The sequence below is a fragment of the Sinohyriopsis cumingii genome, chromosome 18 (assembly GCF_028554795.1).
Source record: "Sinohyriopsis cumingii isolate HCF-2022 chromosome 18, ASM2855479v2, whole genome shotgun sequence".
NCBI lineage: Eukaryota > Metazoa > Mollusca > Bivalvia > Unionida > Unionidae > Sinohyriopsis > Sinohyriopsis cumingii.
The window spans coordinates 49,546,148-49,565,002 of record NC_142978.1 but is presented as its reverse complement, the minus strand read 5'-3'; the positions used below and the strand labels follow the sequence as shown (position 1 = coordinate 49,565,002).

The following is an 18,855-nucleotide window of genomic DNA, read 5'->3' as shown; positions in this document are numbered from 1 at the left end:
TGCTGGGAGGAAGGAGCAGTCCCCCAAGACATGCGTGATGCCACAATTGTGACCCTTTACAAAAACAAGGGCGACCGCAGTGACTGTAATAATTACAGAGGGATCTCGCTCTTGAGTATTGTTGGTAAAGTGTACGCCCGCATCATACTCAACAGGCTGCAGTTGCTGGCAGACCGTGTGTACCCGGAATCACAGTGCGGCTTCAGAGCAGGCAGGTCGACGACAGACATGATCTTCTCCCTACGACAACTCCAAGAGAAGAGCAGAGAGCAAGGTCAACCACTCTACATGATGTTCATCGACCTCACCAAGGCCTTTGACTTGGTCAGCAGGAAGGGCCTTTTTGAACTTCTGAGTAAGATCGGTTGCCCCCCAAAACTCCTCAGCATGATAATCTCTTTCCATGCAGATATGAAAGGAACAGTCCTGTATGATGGATCATCCTCAACTTCCTTCCCAATTAACAGTGGTGTGAAGCAGGGCTGCGTGCTGGCACCAACACTTTTTGGGATCTTCTTCTCCCTGCTCCTGTCCTACGCCTTCGACACGTCCACGGATGGCATATATCTACACACCAGGTCTGATGGGAGCCTGTTCAACCTGGCACGACTGCGCTCAAAGACCAAAGTGAGAGCTGTGCTCATCAGGGAGATGCTTTTTGCAGATGACGCAGCTCTTGTGGCCCACACCGAGGAAGCCCTCCAGAGACTGGGAGACCGTTTTGCTGTTGCCTGCACGCACTTTGGTCTCACAATCAGCTTGGAAAAAACAAAAGTCAGCGTGCAAGATACCACCATTGCCCCTTCAATCAAAATCAACGGTGTCACCCTGGAAGCAGTCAACAACTTTACCTACCTAGGGTCAACCATCAGCAACACTCTCTCGATTGATATGGAGCTGAACAGAAGGCTTGGAAAGGCAAACACCATCATGGCTCGATTAACAAAGAGGGTTTGGGAAAACAACGCGCTGACAGAGCACACCAAGGTCCGAGTTTACCAGGCTTGTGTTCTCAGCACCCTTCTATATGGAAGTGAGACATGGAGTACCTACATGAGGCAAGAACGCCGGCTCAACTCCTTCCATATACGGTGCCTAAAACGCATCCTGAAAATCAGCTGGCAAGACCGTGTTCCACACAGCGAGATCCTGCAGCGTGCAAGTACCCCCAGCATGTACTCCCTGCTAATTAAACGCCGCCTTCGATGGCTGGGTCACGTCCGACGCATGGAGGATGGAAGGCTGCCAAAGGACATCTTATATGGACAGCTGGCCACTGGCATGAGAAGAGTTGGACGCCCCTCACTCCGTTTCAAAGATGTGTGCAAGAGGGACATGAAGGCATGCAACATTTCACCCGATGGCTGGGAAGAGCTGGCTGAGGACCGAGGCACCTGGAGACTGATGGTAAACAATGGCATATCAGTCGCTGATGCGAGGAGAGGCCAGTTGGTGGCAGAGAAACGTAAGAGAAAGAAGAACGCAACAGCAACCACAGTAATGCAGACTTCCCAGTATGTCTGCACCAACTGCAGTAGGGACTGTCACTCACGTATAGGCCTGCACAGCCACAGCAGACGTTGCCAACAGAGACAGGCAACACCCCAAGGGCGCTATTCGCATGGTCTTTCGAGACCGAGTCGCCAATGATGATGATGATGAGTTCATCAGATATATTAATTCCATTTTCTTCTAGTTTTTTAATAGCAGAAATAATGTCTTTGATATTTTCATGGTTCATTATATAATATGTAAATCTTTAAAATAAAAAAAAAATTATCCCTGAACCCCTATCGAGTCTTTAGCGAGTTCAAGGTACAGGTACACAAAACACTACCCCGCTATGAGAGCCTCTAACCCGTCAAACAACGGTCTAGAGGCCCAAGAGGGTGTGTTTGGTGAAGATATACAATGAAATGGGTATGTACAATGAAATGGGTATGTACAATGAAATGGATATATACAATGAAATGGATATGTACAATGAAATGGGTATGTACAATGAAATGGGTATGTACAATGAAATGGATATATACAATGAATGAATGACGGCACAAACATATATTATGAAACAAGTTTTTTAGCAAGTTCATTAAGTATCAATGAAATGGGTATGTACAATGAAATGGGTATGTACAATGAATGAAGGACATTACAAACATATATTATGAAACGAGTTTTTTTTAGCAAGTTCATTAAGTATGAAATGAAATATATACAATGAATAATTGAATAAGGACGGCACAAACATATATGCTCAGCAAAAACCCACCCACAATAATCAAGCCCATGGGTGATACAAAAATATGTATCAAACACCGGTTGATACGTGGTTGAGTTTTGCTGAGCGGGGGGATCTGGCGGAGCCCCCAATTATTATAAAAATCGCAATTATGCGCAAACCACCGACATGTTGTCAGCCATGGGGATTCGATCCTGGACCGCGAGTGTCACAGTCCAATACGATACCGATTGAGCTATCAAATCTTGTTACAAACATATATTTCGAAAGTTAATATATAGCTAATAATCACTGAAAAGGAACTAATTTCGAATAATACAATTCTGAATTCAAGAAATACATTTATATGATATGTTTTCACCAAACAAAGCTAAATTAAGGAATTTCCTATTTACTATACCATGCCATGTATGATAGAACATCCGGTCTAGATCATCTAATTGCTAGACTGGTCAAAGATAGTTTACTCGATAAATAAATAATCACACATACATACACAATCTCGCATTATATTTCTGCACTGAACAAGGAAAATGCACTGATTTTTAATTCCAAACACTATCGCGGACCTATGAGTCAGTACATTGCCACACGATACAGACTAGACGCTGGATTCTGCACTCAGTAGGCTGGAATATACATGTCGGTTTTCTGTAGGTTAGATGTAATGATGACCTTGAGAAAGGCAGATAGCTTCCATTTCCTCAGCATAATATAGCCAGTTATGTGTTAAAGATGCTGTCAAAACCAACAAAACAAAACAAACCATTATGGTCAGTAGGGAGAATAACCTGTCTGTGTTGTGTCTATGTGTGTTCAACTTGCTCCACCAGGCATCACAGACCTTGGATGTTGTGCATGATTATGACCATAAATTACCCCCCCTCGTGAGTCAAAAAATAAGTAGTATAATAATGACAATTTCTGACCCCCCCAAAAAAATATAATTTGAGGTGGTGATGATAGTTAACAGTACTGAAAGGTGATTTTCTGCTTATATTTTTTGGAGAAAGCAGATCTGGTTATATTTTCTGCTACTTTTTGCACTGGATATGAGTGAATATCAAAGTATTTCGCAGCTGAATGCATTGAACGAAATATAATTACTTCGCCAGTTTCTGTGTTTGTGGAATTTACCGCCCTCTTTCCGATTGTTTTACATCTTCCAGTATTACCACGTGCAGAGTTCACGCTTTGTGTGACAACACGAAGGTTGGATAAATTATTGTTTTGAGGATCCCCGTCAACATGATCAATAACAAGACCGTCATTGATCATCCCATTATGACATTCATGCACAAATCTATGATACAGATAGCTTTTCTTTCCTCCCTCATATGTGAACGCTAGATAACCAGAATTAATGACATGACCAACTGGTCTCCTCAACCTACAGTGTCTGATCATGCCATTACGATCTGATTCAAAGTTTGTTATTGTGGGATGTGGGACAAATATATTTTGCTCCATATATGCAATAATATTATTTGTTTAAATCATTGTTCGTCTGAAATCTTGATATATAATCCTCCATGGATTTTATAGCGTTTTCACTATTATTAACTTTTTTGTCATAATATCTTTTAAGTTCTCTAAACCGTTTTCCACCGCACTTTCCACATAATTCTGTTTTTCCTCACACTCCAATACCACATCACAGACACGGTATTGGTCCTAGACTTCCTCGTCGCATACTTTGTAAGTGCATCCAACAGAATTCCTTTCTGCAGGATTTGTTGCATCGATTTACTGAGCCAATCATCAACCATTTGCATTGAGACATTGTATATATATAATTTTCTTTATTTAAATATTTGTTTTAATTATATGAATGAGACTGAGAGATTATCCCAAACTAGGCCTGTTAAATATAAATTCAACCTTGACAGACTATCTTCTGATTTACCCGTACGAGATTTGGTTGATCCGAAAAATAAAAGTCTGATCAATAAAATTCACGACGTCAAGAAAGAATTTTACACGGATGGTGCATCTCATACATGGTCAACATTCAAGATTATACGCAATACTGTCAAGGACGCCACAATGAATGTCAAGCGAGCGGCAACTATCATTAACTACATCGCTGAGTATGAGGGCAATCAAAAATATTTCTTCAGAGTAAAATTTATTGTATTAACAGAAACAGGTAGTTGGATTATCCGTGACAAATATGATCCTGTCCTTGGCAATAATAAAATTGCCATATTAAGTAAAAATTCCAGACCGGGTCTATTGATGGGTATTGACAAACCGTATTATGAGCGAGCGTATCCTGTAACAGCGGTTATTTATGGAATCTATGAGATAAAAAAAAAAACAACGTTGATAAACTGACACCCATGAAATTTTCAAGGTTAAATTGTGTAGCCGAACGAGTAATAGAACACTTTACAAACTCGATGCGTGGAAATGGATTAACTGATTTAAGACGTAAAAAAATAAACTCATGGGCTGATTCAATTAAGGATACCGGTGCTACAATAAAAGATGTTGCTGAGTTAGGAAAAATATTAAAATTTCCAATAACCGTAGCGACAATAACGGGAGAAATACTGTACGAATTGAAATATAAATCGAAAGGAGCTTCAATAAATATTATTGATCATAACGCGCACGCATGGACCAGCGCAGTAACAATATTTCCACGTGATCGAACTATTAGATTTTACCCCCCAGATATGGGGGCAGATATGTTTGATTTTATCAACGAAATAAGTAAAAACGATCCTGTATCGGTATGGTTATTTAAAAGTAATGAGGAAGGTGAATTTGATCAGTTTGTTAGACCAAACGGTGAAATATATTTAACAGAATCTCTCCAAGACGAGACGAAAAATCTCGCGGAGAAGTTTTTAGAGTGCAAGCACTCCGCGGAAAATACTGACAAATTACTAACTAATTGCTTTACCATTTCATCTGTTGCGGCTCATTTCGCTAGAGAAAGAAATTCGTGGAAACCAACACGATTTGATTTACTTGAAGATGTACGCGCAAGTTGCGTCGAATACGGACATGGCGGATTGTGGAATACCAAATATAATTACAACGATGTTATTTCAGTTGATATGGTTGCATGTTATCCAGGAAGTTTTCTAGGATACGGAGATTGTTCTGTATACTTTAAAAGATTCGGTCACCCTACAAACGAGATGACACGAGTGGCAATTAATGGACCATTACCTGATTTTGATCTGACTGGATTCGCTTGTGTTGAATCATTCGAGTTTAAGGAAAATCTTCACAAGATTTGTTATGTTTTGTTTGGCAGACATTTTTGTGAAAAACGTTGGGCGCCTATAGTTTTATTACGATATATGCTAGATTGTGCAGCACTGACATCGTTGGTGGTTAGTGAGGCAATTATATCATATCACGCACAGACCGAAGTTTGGTTGCCCATGGCAGATTCTATCAGTGCTGATGAAGTTATTAGCGAGTTTAAGGAAAAATGTCCTGATGTTTCCGAAGATGATATTATCAAAGAAGCGCCTAAAATTCTTGAGATTAAACTCAAAAACGCAAAAGATCTCGGTAGAAAAATTATAGGTAAATTTACTCAGGGTGGTGCATATGATCATAATAGACATCACACACGATTAATTTTAGATGATGCCGAGTACGATTTTATAATTGCTGATACAACAGCGAGAAATATATTTGTATATCGAGAAAGTGTTTATTTATCCGATGGAACAAAATTGGGTACGATCGTTAGTCATATAAATGATATCTCCCCACAGTATACTCATCTAACATCTTCCATGTTGGCTTATGTTTCTATAAATTTATTATCGATAATTAATAGATTTCCTGAGACTGCAGTCAGAGTTGCAACAGATTCGTTTTATATTTCCAGTAAATATTTAGAGTCTGTTATGAAGTTTACAAGTAATGATGAACGATGGAGTTCGTGGAGAATAAAAAAGGAAATATTACACATTTATACAGAATCAGCAGATGTTCTGATGAGACTTTTTTATCGTAAGTGTAATAAAATATCAGAAATGTCGAAAGCGCCATCGTTGAGTGATCCAATAACTAGATATAAGACAGTATATCTCAATGGACCTGGTGGATGCGGCAAGACGACTCGAGCGATTAATGTTTTTAGAAATTCAGATATGACTGTGCTGACACCCACACATAGACTTGCACGCGAGATGAAACAACGGCAAGTACAATTGTGCACGTATCATAGTTTCTTTCGGTGGCGCAGGGATACATGGACTCCTGAACGAATGGGAGAAAAGTATGTACCTAAAATAATTATTTGGGACGAGATATGTACGGTGTCATTGGATACATTAAAAATGTTTCTTGATTGGTTGTTGACGAAAAATACCACTGTAGTGGTGTGTGGCGATCATGGTCAACCGCCGCCTTTTGTTGGACCATCTCCACATGATTGGTTAAAAATTTTCGTTGATTATTACGAAGAAATAGATGATGATCATAGAGCTCTCAATGCAAATTTAAAGGAATTTAAAAAATTAATCAGATTACAATCAAACAAAATTCAGTGTGAAATAATACGCGGAGTAATCTCAGAGACCTCAATGAGTGATTTTTTGAATTTATGGAGACCCAACGATTTGATCGAAGCAAGCAGAAAAATAATCAGAGACAATTTACAACAGCAGTTATTTCAGCTGCATAAAGAAAAATATTCAGAATTACCCGTACCGTTGTGTTATAGACCATCAGATACACGAAAACAGAATATTAATGTTGATATTCCAGGACAGACTGAGAATCAAAATCTCGTATTAAATGATATTGTCGCCATTGATATCAGTGTGGTCGAAGATGCATTACACGCTGACAAATCTCCATGGGTGTTGGGATACGCTATGATGATCCACTCGTCTCAGGGATTAACTATTTCTGACACACGAGTCTGGATTGTAGACGATCACATTGAGTGGTCAAATTTAGTTTATTTAGCGGTATCGAGGGTCAGAAAAATATCTCAATTACGTAGAATTATAATTCCTGAAATCGTTAATAAATTTAACGTCATTGATGATGATATAATAAGAAAAAAATTAATTGAATACAAACAATCTGACAAAAAAAATAAACACGACTTTGATCTTGATGTTGAATTTATTACCGAGTTAAAACAGCAGCAGAATAATCATTGCGCAAGTTGCAATTGTATAATGCTGTGGAGGTATTCGAGTAATGATTCAAGACAATTTACCGTAGACAGAAAAGATAATAGTCGCGGTCATACATGAGAAAATACCATGTTGACCTGTCTTGAGTGTAATCGACGTAGAGGCGCTAGTGCTAGTTAAGTGATCGCAGTGGTAATTGTGTATCCGTGGGAATTATTTGTAGTTGCTCATGTACAAATCCACGTTGAGGAGCAGCCGATTCTAGTCTGTAGATTGCAGGTCTACCTGGCGATCTTGTCACGGTGGATATTTTTTGTGTGGTACCACTCCAAATAGGATCAGTCGCTCTCGCGCTACCACCTTCAAGTTCACCCGGTTCATATAAATATCTAACTGTAACATCACCCAAGATTTTTTGTTTTCCAATATCCTTTCGTTGTGTTGGTATATTTTGTTTTGTAATTGCGCTAATGGGTTTCATGTTGGTTGTTCGTGTGATCTCGCTATTTAATGCAGCTATCACGCTTGGTAATCTTGCAACCCATTCGCGAGATCTTTAATCTTGAATAAATTCCTTCGCGTATTGATATCCAAATAACCGCTCAGTGAGTGTTCAATTAAATCGCTCAACAACTGCCTGATCACGGTGAATTGCAGTATGACCTCGTCGTATTTTGGTATTATGTCGTTTCATCAACGATGATACTGGACTAAGAAATTCCTTACCAGGATCAACCTGTAGCAGCTGTGGCCATTGTAGACCACCTTGTGGTCCACCACCTCGTTGATAAATTCGTTCAAACGCATCGGCTACTTCAGATGATGTTTTCGTTGATAGCGGCTCTGCCTCTTTATATCTACTTGCAACATCAACTACAGTTAACGCGTACTTGTACGTTTTTCCACGCACAGTATCATGTGGTAAAAACAGAATATCTGCTTGATGAACTTCATTAGGAACACTGACATCGAAGTACGCGTACTGAATTCGTTTCGGTGGTGGTAGGTAAATTTGCCATATTGCTTGTTTGGATAACCACGCTTTAGCAGTATAATGTTTAACCGCTGCTGCATCAGCGAGTTTACCAATTGCTGCTTTGCCTCTCCAATATCCTTTTGGTGAATAATAAATTAATTCCATTATTAATTACCAGCCCCAAATGCTAATTTACTTTTCATCGCAGATCTTACTAACCAATTAGCTAATGATTCTGATATTTTTATTTTTTATGGAATTTAACGCGTGAATTAATTTCACATCTGCAATAAGTCTGTCTTGTAGATCTTTATTTTTATAAGCCACATCATGAATATGACAAGCTCGATCAATAGTGTTTACTGGTTCCTCGCCTGGTTTTGGTTGATCCTGATCATCGAGCCTGATATTGAGTCGAGTACCAGGACCGCAATAATTATATCCTGGTAGATGTTTTTCTCCTGGGTATTTAGCCCATGGAGTACCTGGAAACTTTGACATCAAATTAGCAATATCACCACCGCGCTGATTAGGTAAAAACGAAAATTTCTTTCTACCGCATACCGAACATTTTTCACCATACGCTACTTTTTTATTTTTTGTTATGACTGTAGCTAAATCAGTAGTTGGAGTTTTAACTCTACAGCGTAAACAATATAAATTCATGTTATAATATATATGGATATAATTGATTTCTCAGCAACTCGGCACCGAGAACCTGTTAAGCATCATCCTGCACTACCTAATTCCATCAGAATGATTATCATAGGACCATCTGGATCGGGTAAGACGCAGTTATTACTTAATCTGATAATGAGATGGTTGAAATGGGATAAATTATATTTGGTAGCACCATCCGCTGATCAACGATGTTATTAAGTATTAAAAGATTTTAACGAAAATGCAAGATTACTGGACAAAGATAATGATGTTATAGAGTTCATAACAGATACTGATGAAGCACCGTCCGTTGATTTTTTAGAAGGATTTATTAATAATTTAGTTGTGTATGATGATGTGATGCTGGATAAACAATCAAATCCAGCCAGGATATTTTCTCACGGCAGACATAAAAATACAGATGTTATCTATGTTACTCAACGATATACACAAATACCAAAAGTAATCAGGGACAATTGTAATATTTTAGTTGTGTTTAATGGCGTAGACACACACACGCTGCGAAATATTCATCAAACTTGGTGCAGCAGTGACATGGATATAATTAAATTCAGAAATTTCTTTTCACGAGCGCAAGCTACTCCGCATGGATTTATAACAATAAATTTACATGATCCTAGAACAAGATATCGTGTGGGTCTTGATAAAATATTTGGATGATAAATTAATAAATTTAATTAAACAGATATCATTCATATAATGAACAACTGTGCGTGGTTAATTCAAGGAACAACAAATAAATGCAACAAAAGGTGCCGTGGAGAATATTGTAAAAAACATAATTATATTTTAAAGAAAAATCCTCATGCTGGTTCACAAAGTTGTGTTGGATGTAACAACGGCGTTAGAGGATTATATCAGATTTGCAAAAATTGCGGTGGAGATCGATACAGAAGTTTGATGAACTATTACAGAAAAAGAAAGAACATAAATCCAAAACCACCATCAGAACTTGAATATTACTTGAAACATAGAATAAATAAAGATGAAACAGATGAGGAGAACGCGTTGAGAAATATTCATCAAACTTGATATGGTGGTAAAAATTTCTTTTGCAACATGAATAGCAGCAGAGAGGGTTCGTCTACAATCTTGTTTGGGACAAACAATAATCACAGACGTGGTATGACCTATATGAACGAGCACGGATTTTTTTTGGTCTAACACAAGGGTTTTGCTCGGGTAATTTGGTCTGTTCACCCTCTCTGCTGCTCAAGTGGTTTCAGAAAATTCACTAGTCCCACCTTTCTCTTCACTAGTCCCACCTTACTCGTCACTAGTCCCACCTTATTTTTCACTGGTCCCAAAACGGTAATCACTTGCCGAGATTTGATGAGACATATGTGCTTAATCCAAAGAAAAAAAGAATAAAAAAAACCAATATACAACATAGTTATTTCTTGAAAGAATTTAATTTTTCAAAAACATTGGTTGTTATACATTTGGCTTCTTCAGGATCATGTTTTAGCTGATGGATTTGAAAATATGTCCGTGGATATGTCTGCCACCTGCACCAGCACTAAGCCAGCAGTTGATAGGTGTGTCTGGGTTAAAGTTCTCAAGCTCTGGTCCATTTGCAGAAATGTTCATTAGCATTTGTAAATTCTTTTGGTTTAAGGAATTCCTTAAAGAAGTCTTGATTAAGTTCATTGAACTAAATACTCGTTTACACTCAGAAATAGCTACCGCACACTCAGTATCCGTCTTGCGTTTTATCACTCCATTTTCAAACAAATTTACCTTCACCAAATCGCCGTTATTACCTTACTTGCGAAAATAATTTAGCAAACTCATTTTATCCACTGAGCAACTATCAGCTTGCTTGACAACTACTTCTAAAGTGATCATAACATCAATTTTCTCTTTTAAAAACAAGCTGAAACAGCTCATTAATTAGCGTAATTGTTTCGCTTCAAACACAATATCGCACGTGGAAGTTAATCATCTGTATAATCAACTATAAATTAAAGAATCATCACTGTCATTTAATCAGTTCAAAAAGGAAACCAACACTGATGTCGGTAAAGTACCTTTCATTAATTTAATTACACTGACTCGCTGGATTAAAATCATAGTGAGCCGCTATTACGATCTAGATTGAGTAAACTCATTGCAACAAAACTGCTTATAACACTGCTAATTGATCATAATGGCTTTCTTTTGTTTGGCGTGTTTTGATTTGCCGATAATTTGGTCGCTTAGCCCAATATGCAGTCAAGCAGTAAAAGGATGTAAATGTATACATGAAGAGGGGTAGAATCAAGTATTCAGTAGGCCCAGAGGGCATGATTGGTCAAATAAAGGCAGATATAGTGATTAAAGCATGAAACTAAGGACTAGCCCAACTTTTTCAAAAAGCACTTGTCCCGGGCTAGCGACTTGGAAAATTTTACTTGTCCGACTTCAAAAATGACTAGTCCGGGACGTCGGGTTATGGGATTTGCTCAGCCCTGATGTGCTTGTCATTATATCTACTGATGTTTGGACAAGGAACGTCATAGTATACTGACAGATTTTCATTTCCCAATTGATTGTCACATTTTTCTTTTGACAGCCTCACTAATCTGACCTGTTCTGTCCGGTTAAACAATGGTGCAATATCAGACAATGAATATGATGCAATGGAGGAAATTTATTATTATCACAAGAACGCCAACACACTGTTGCCAACATTGCCAGCGCCACATTTAGAATTCAACGTATATATAATAATGACCACAGAAATAACCACACGACTGGAACAGATCATCATTAACACAACACCACCGACCACCACAATGGTATCAGCGACGTCAACACGACCAGAATTCGATATTGGTTTTCCAACTCCAACAAAAGATGGCTGGACACTAGAAATCGCACTGGCACAATTATGACTATTATAGATGGCCAAATGTCAGAGAAAAATTATCTGGTGAATTATCCACAAACAATTTACTGGTATTCTCACAAAAAACTGCATCTGATACAACTAGTGTGCAAGCCCCCATCTGGGAAGTCGTAACCATTGCAATAGGATCATATCAAATCAAAAAAATAAATGTGACACATAACTTACCTCATTTTATAGAAATTCATTTTCCTTCTTTCATAGTGACTTTGACCTTTCACCATATGACCTCAAATGAAATCAGTATCTTCCTTGTCTCAAATGCAAGCCATCCACTAAGTTTCATCAAAGTAAGTGATAAAGAACTTAAGATATTGTACTGAAACCATTTTTTTCTAAGAGTCACTGTGACCTTGACGACTTTCCTTTTCACCCAAAATGGCATTTGCTTTATCTCCAATGCACGAGATTTTTAAAGTTATTGTGTGGAAAAGTTTTCCTTCTTTCAGTCTTTCTGACCTTGACCTATAAAAATTTTAGCCTTAAATCAATAGGTTTCTTCCTTGCACTACATGCAACATACTTACAAAATCAGGTAATGGGACATGGTGACAAACATATATTATTGTGCTGGAATTAAATGGTAAACCGATGGACAAACCTAATGATGGATGAACAACAACATATCATATACTCTGGTTACTATCACACTGTGGGCATAGAGTAAGTTTTGGTGGATTTATTGCCTGTAAGTAAAAAGTAATTTTATCATTTGCGACAAAACAAATCGTCAAATGAAAGAACTTCTACTTAATAATGCTGGGACATTTCTGTTCCTATTGCAAAGTTTTCCACAACAGTTGTCACAACTAATCAGGGGGCTTCATCATTTCTTTTGCTTTTGTTAAATCAAGCAGCTTAATGTTCCTAAAATAGATAATGTAGACAAATTTTCTCAAAATAAACAACAAACAAATGGAGCCATCAATAGATCGTATGATAGCCTTCTAAGAAATGGAATAAATTTTATACTGAATATAGCTACATCACCATAAAGAGGCCCTTCACAAGACAGACAACCACCTGCCTAACACCAAAATGGTGTATTACTACCATTCTGTCTCGTTCAAAACTGGTAAACACTTTTATCCCTTATATAAGGTCAATTTTCAGTTCAGGGTGACCACTGTAGTCAAGAAGCTATAAAAAGCTTATATAAATGTACTTCTGATGATGTAGGTGTTGGTAGTTACACAGATGTTGGCAATGATTACTATCACAGGCTTAACTCTAAAACCCTTGGCACCATGTTTGTACATCAAGAGGTAGTACCCTACACCAAAATGGGTGGTATTACAGAAATGTAGACAGATGTAGTTCTACAAGCATACCAAATAATCTGGACTTTCCCCTTGCATTACAAAATACAGAGAGAAAACTGAATTTTTGAGACCCGATGTTTTAAACCAAAATAATACACTTTTCATCAGAATCTGATTTTGCGTCAGGATTTTACTTTTTCGCTTCAGGTCTAAACCTACCTAACCATTTAATGTGAGTACAAGCAAAGTCTTCTTGCCACTGTGATCCAACAGTTTTTTTTTTTTACAATGATTGAGCCAATCAATGTTTCTCTTTCAAACATGATTGATAAATTGGGCATTTTCATTATTGTTTTGTAGAGGCACAAGTTACAGAGGGACCTCTGAAAAATAATGGGTGTACCATCACATCTGGACATGGAAATGCAAAACTTTGATTAAGCTATAGTATGTTTCTTTAACTAAAGGAATAAAAATAGGCTAATATTGAAGATGCTGCTGTTGTTGTTGTTGTTGTTGTAGGGTTTAATGCCATTTTCAGCACACGATAGGCTATACAAGGCGGCCAGTATTAATGATGGAGGAAAACCCTGTGAAAACCCCGGAAAGAACCAATGACCCGCAAGAAGCTACTGGCAAGCTTTCTCACATACCCACATTAGCCGCATCCTAGACTCGAACCCCACACAGACAGAGGTGAGATGATAGTGATCTGTAACGGATAGCGCTTTAGACTACACTCGGGGGCCCCCTAATACTGAAGAAAGTGTTTGGATAGATTTGTTTCATCCAAGATACTTATCATTCTTTTAACCGATTCAGCATTTCTGGCTTCTATCACATCAGAGCCAACTGAAATGCAGGCCAACAGAACTTGAAAACATGTCCTTTTCATTGTCACGTTTTGAATTTATGAGAAAAATGACATAAAAAGTAAGTGAAGTCTGACTAAAGCAACATGAATTTGTAGAAAAACACTGATAGGTGCTGCCAAGTGTCTGAGATATTCCTGAAAATTTGGGTCAAGAAAAAGCATGTCAAATTTAACTGTCACAATATAAGATAGTAAGATTTTTTTCATACATAGCTTTCATTGTGATTGTACTGGATTACATCTGATAGTTGATCTTGTCCAAAAATGTCAGTGATCTTCATTGCTAATTTTGCCGTAGGTACTTCAGGATGTGTAATTAAAGACCTTCCAAATGAATATGGATGTACGAGGATCCAAATAAAGTGAATAATTGCCATTTAAAGTTATGTAGAATCAAATTCTAAAAAAGACACCCATTACTGAAATAATTAAAGCTGAACACATATATGACCTGTATGACATTTACTACAGTACCTTACTTTATGGCTAAGTTGAAGCTATGACATTGTAGCTCAGTGTTTCTCAAACTTTTTTGTCTTGCGGCACACCAAAAGATAAAAAAATTTTCATGGCACACCTGAAAATATTTAACAATTTTAGTGGTGAAGAACTTACTTATTTTTACACATATATTTAATTTTAAATTTAATGTGAAGGATGTGCCTGCTTTCAAGAACAAATCAGATTGAAGCGAGGCTCCAAAGTCGACAAACAAGCGCGCATTTCATCATCGATTTTAAGTCTCTCTCTCTTTCGATTTGATTTCAGTCAATGATGAAAATCCAAACTCACGAAACCACAAAGACACAAATGGCAGAATTACTTTGATTGCTTTTGAACTGATTGCAGGATATGTCTTCTTGATTGAGATCCAAAACTCATCCAGGCTCTTTTCGGGAAATACTGACTGAAAATATTTATCGTTATTTAAATCAATGAGCTGTTCTTCTTCTTCGGTTGTAAGATTTGTAGTTTCGTTGTTTCCGAATGGATTGATCACCCATTCATATTCATCGCTTGCATGTGATGGGAAGTAATGCTGCAGTGCCGACTGTATGTCTCTCAGTGTGTCCAGAATTTCGGGGATGAGATCTTGCACAAGTCTCCCGTTACGAAAGGAACCAATGAATGACAGACTGACAGAGATTGCATTTTTATATATGTTACTTATTTTAACTTTTGCGACATTGATTTCCCATTTAATTTTGCGATATTTTCAAAATTTCAAATTCTAGCAATTTTAAATACTTTTCAAAACTCTCATGGCACACCTGTAAATCTCTCGCGGCACACAGATTTAGAATCACTGTTGTAGCTATATAGTCGACTCCAGTACCTGATAGGCTTAAGCCACTGTAGACCAACAATGTGAGACAAGTGTCTGTTTTTGGGGTAAAGGTCTTACTGCCTAATAACAGCACTGAGTAGAGTGTTCCAATGTTGACAAACATCAGAATGAGGAGTACAGTTTTTAGGAATATCTCACACACTTTGCAGCCCATATTGATGCTTTTCTACAAACTCAAGTCCTGAAGTTTTAGTCAAACCTTACTAATTTTGTCTTTTTTCTAATAAATTCAAATTCTCACACAAACAAATTAACATGTTTTCAAGTTCCATTGGCCTAAATTTTAGCAGGCTGGAATGCGATGGAAGCAGAGAATGCCAAAATTGGATTAAGGTGAAGAACATTTCTTTAATAAAAAGAATAAAAATATATCAATATTGAAGAAACTGTTTAGACAGCTTCATTTCATTCAAGATACTTATCGTCCTTTTAACTAATTTCAGCATTCCCCGCTTTCATTGCATTCCAGCGAACTGAAAAGAAGGTCAGTGGAACTTGAAAACATGTCCATTTCCTTGTTTGAGAATTTGCATTTATTAGAAAAAATGAAATCAGAGTATGTAAAGTCTGACTCAAACATTAATTTGTAGAAAAGCGTCAATATCTGAATCTGAATGTACACAGTGCAGGGCCAATTATGGCATGAAACTGCACTGAAGAGAGAGCCACTAAAAGGTAGTATTCAGAGCTGTTTTGCACACTGCACTGTCACTAAGATGTTTCAAGTCCACAATGGTGTTTACGAAGAAAGAATTTCCAAATTGTTCTGTTCTGCACTACTCAACTACGAAACATCTACTGTTATTTATTACTTGTTTATCTACAATGTTTATATTTTAAAAATTGGAAAACGTTTTTTCTTTGACTTTTTTGTCTTAATGTTTTTTAAACTATACTGGTGAGACAGCTGGCACAAAATGAAACGATTTCAAAGGGACCACGAAAGGAAGCCACAAACTTGGATGCACAATGCACTGAAATCTGTTACATAACCAAATCCTTCGTTCATACTGACAAACCCATCTTTACAGTGCATTGGTATATCATAATCTGCTTATGTTGACATCTGGCCTGAGTAATGTTGTGATACACTCAGTCATGCTACCCGACTATACCTACAATCGACCAACCTCTGAAAGCGCGAACAGAAACAGCTACAATTAATCAAATGACGGCTCATCCCCGTTTTTAAAAAAAATGTACCAATAGAATAGTTTTGCTGAAACTTCAGAGAAAACTGATTACCTCTGAAGTACTGATTATTGTGTATAAATACAAAGCAAATGGAAATAATCTCAATCATAATTATATAATGTCGACAGTGTAACTTTATCATGGGTAAATGAAGGTTTACAGTTGCATGTTCATCGCCTCATCCTAGGAGTAAGTTAACAAAATTAATAGTGGGGCCCCGAGTGGCCGAGTGGTCTAAAGCGCTCTCCGTTAAGGATCACTGCCATCTCACTGCTGCCTGTGTTGGTTCGAGTCTCGGATTCAGCCAATATGGGTGTGTGAGAAAGCCTGCCAGTAGCTTCTCATGGGTCGGTGGTTCTTTCTGGGGTTTTCCCGGGTTCTTCCTCCACCATTAATACTGGCCGCCATGTATAGCCCATTGTGTGCTGAAATATGGCGTTAAACCCCACAACAACAACAACGAAATTAATAACATTTTGGATTTAGAGCAAATTCATCAAACACAATCACTGAACTTTATGTTATATCAGACAGTCCAACATCATCTACATGTAGTGATGGTAGTAATGCTTCAAGTGCAACACCACATAATGATGAACGGGTCAAAAGTTCCCGAAAATTTCTCGACAGCTGGAAACTTTGGCATCCATGGCTGAGATATAATACAAAGTTAAAGCGGATGTTCTGTGATATATGTATCATGGCACAAGTCGTCAATTCATTTACAACTGGCTGACATATTTTGAAGGAATGTGTCACCTAAACATGAATCCAGGCGGGGTAAGTTAATTTTGCTCATTGATCTTTTACTTTTGCCATCAATTCCATGTTATGACTCCTGGGACTTAAACTATGCAACAAGAAAAAACAAAATAAACAAGTTCTGTATAATTGAAAATAATTTATTTCTCAAAATACAGGAGTGAAAGAATTAAATTAACTTACAGCATGGTGAATGAATTCCTATATCCTAAAAGTCCTTTCAATTCCAATAGTTCCAATAGATCCAAATATGTTCCAAAGAAAAATGCCCCATCTGTGTTAAAGTATCGAATGTACAGAAAGATTTCCAAAGAATTCAAATAGTCATTGAATAAATTTAGTTAATACTGTAGTTATTCTAGCATGTCATGCAAAAAATAAATCTTTTCAAAAACCAAGTTGGGAGATTGAATCCGAACAAACGCAGACTGGGACCTACCATCAGGAAGTTTTTTATGGCATATTTAAGCATAGTTTTCACTAAATATTCAACGATTTTTTCAGGTCTAATACACCTGAAATTCTCAAAGGACGTGCCATTTCTCCCTGTGGAGTGCGTTATCCCCCCACATGCCCCCATTTCTTATTATGGTCAGCTGTGCACAAACTGGACAACAGCTAAAGGTTAGACTCCAGCCTCTTAGACAGTAACTTAAAGAAACCGCCTGTTCTACAGCAATTGATTGACAAATAAACAATGCCCTTTTTTGTTATAGCTAACAATGTCTAAAATAGGTGTGAATTTCTGTTAACAGTTCAAATGTGGTCCCAAGCTACCATACACATGATAACTATTTCTCACATTTTATATCTCCCCCCCCCCCCTTATTTCCTTATTGTTACTCATATATGCATATAACACTGCTTAGTAAATAACATTTATTCCTAATTAGTTTATTGGGGGAAGACATGATCTGTACGCTTCTTCATTCCTTCTTTTAATGATGGTAATTAACGCTTATATATACGGTACATTAATGTCAGGTGTTGACTCGTGGAAGTTTCTTAAATAGGTCGCGCCAGCAAGGAAAGAAGTGTCCTCCCTTGTAGTTATATAGCGTGTTATGATGTCGGTTGGCTACCACTAACCCCTAATTTGGCCTAAAATGTATACTCTCCTTATAATTTAAGGCTAACAACCTCTTGAATACAGCTGGATGAACTAAATTTTATAAAATGATAAAGGTTCTATAGTAATGTTATCAACAAAAGTTCCCAACAGTTGAAAATAAATTTAAAAAAATTGAACTACTTACTACTACGCAGTAGTGCACACAGTAATAATAAAACATGGCTACTTGCGGCAATCTAAAAAGGGGAATCCCCTGTTACTCGTCCTTTGACGGAAAAAACCGATGCGAACGATATATTATTATTATTATTATTATTCAAATACTTGTTTATGTATGTAGAATCACCTTATTTATATCTGAATATTATTTTCAGATACATTTTTTTGGTGTACTGTTAGTTAGTCTGGTTCCTTGCCTTATATATTCACAA

General features: G+C 37.4%; 1 protein-coding gene across 1 annotated transcript in view; it reads right to left on the bottom strand.

Moving 5' to 3' along the window:
* The window catches only part of LOC149776601 (uncharacterized), a 58,811-nt gene extending 40,160 nt beyond the window's left edge, over positions 1-18,651 (bottom strand). Inside the window, exon 1 of the mRNA XM_089941092.1 lies at positions 18,609-18,651. The gene's annotated coding sequence lies outside the window, so the exon portion shown is untranslated. The remainder of the gene's footprint in view (positions 1-18,608) is intronic.
* Between the last annotated feature and the right edge of the window lie 204 nt (positions 18,652-18,855).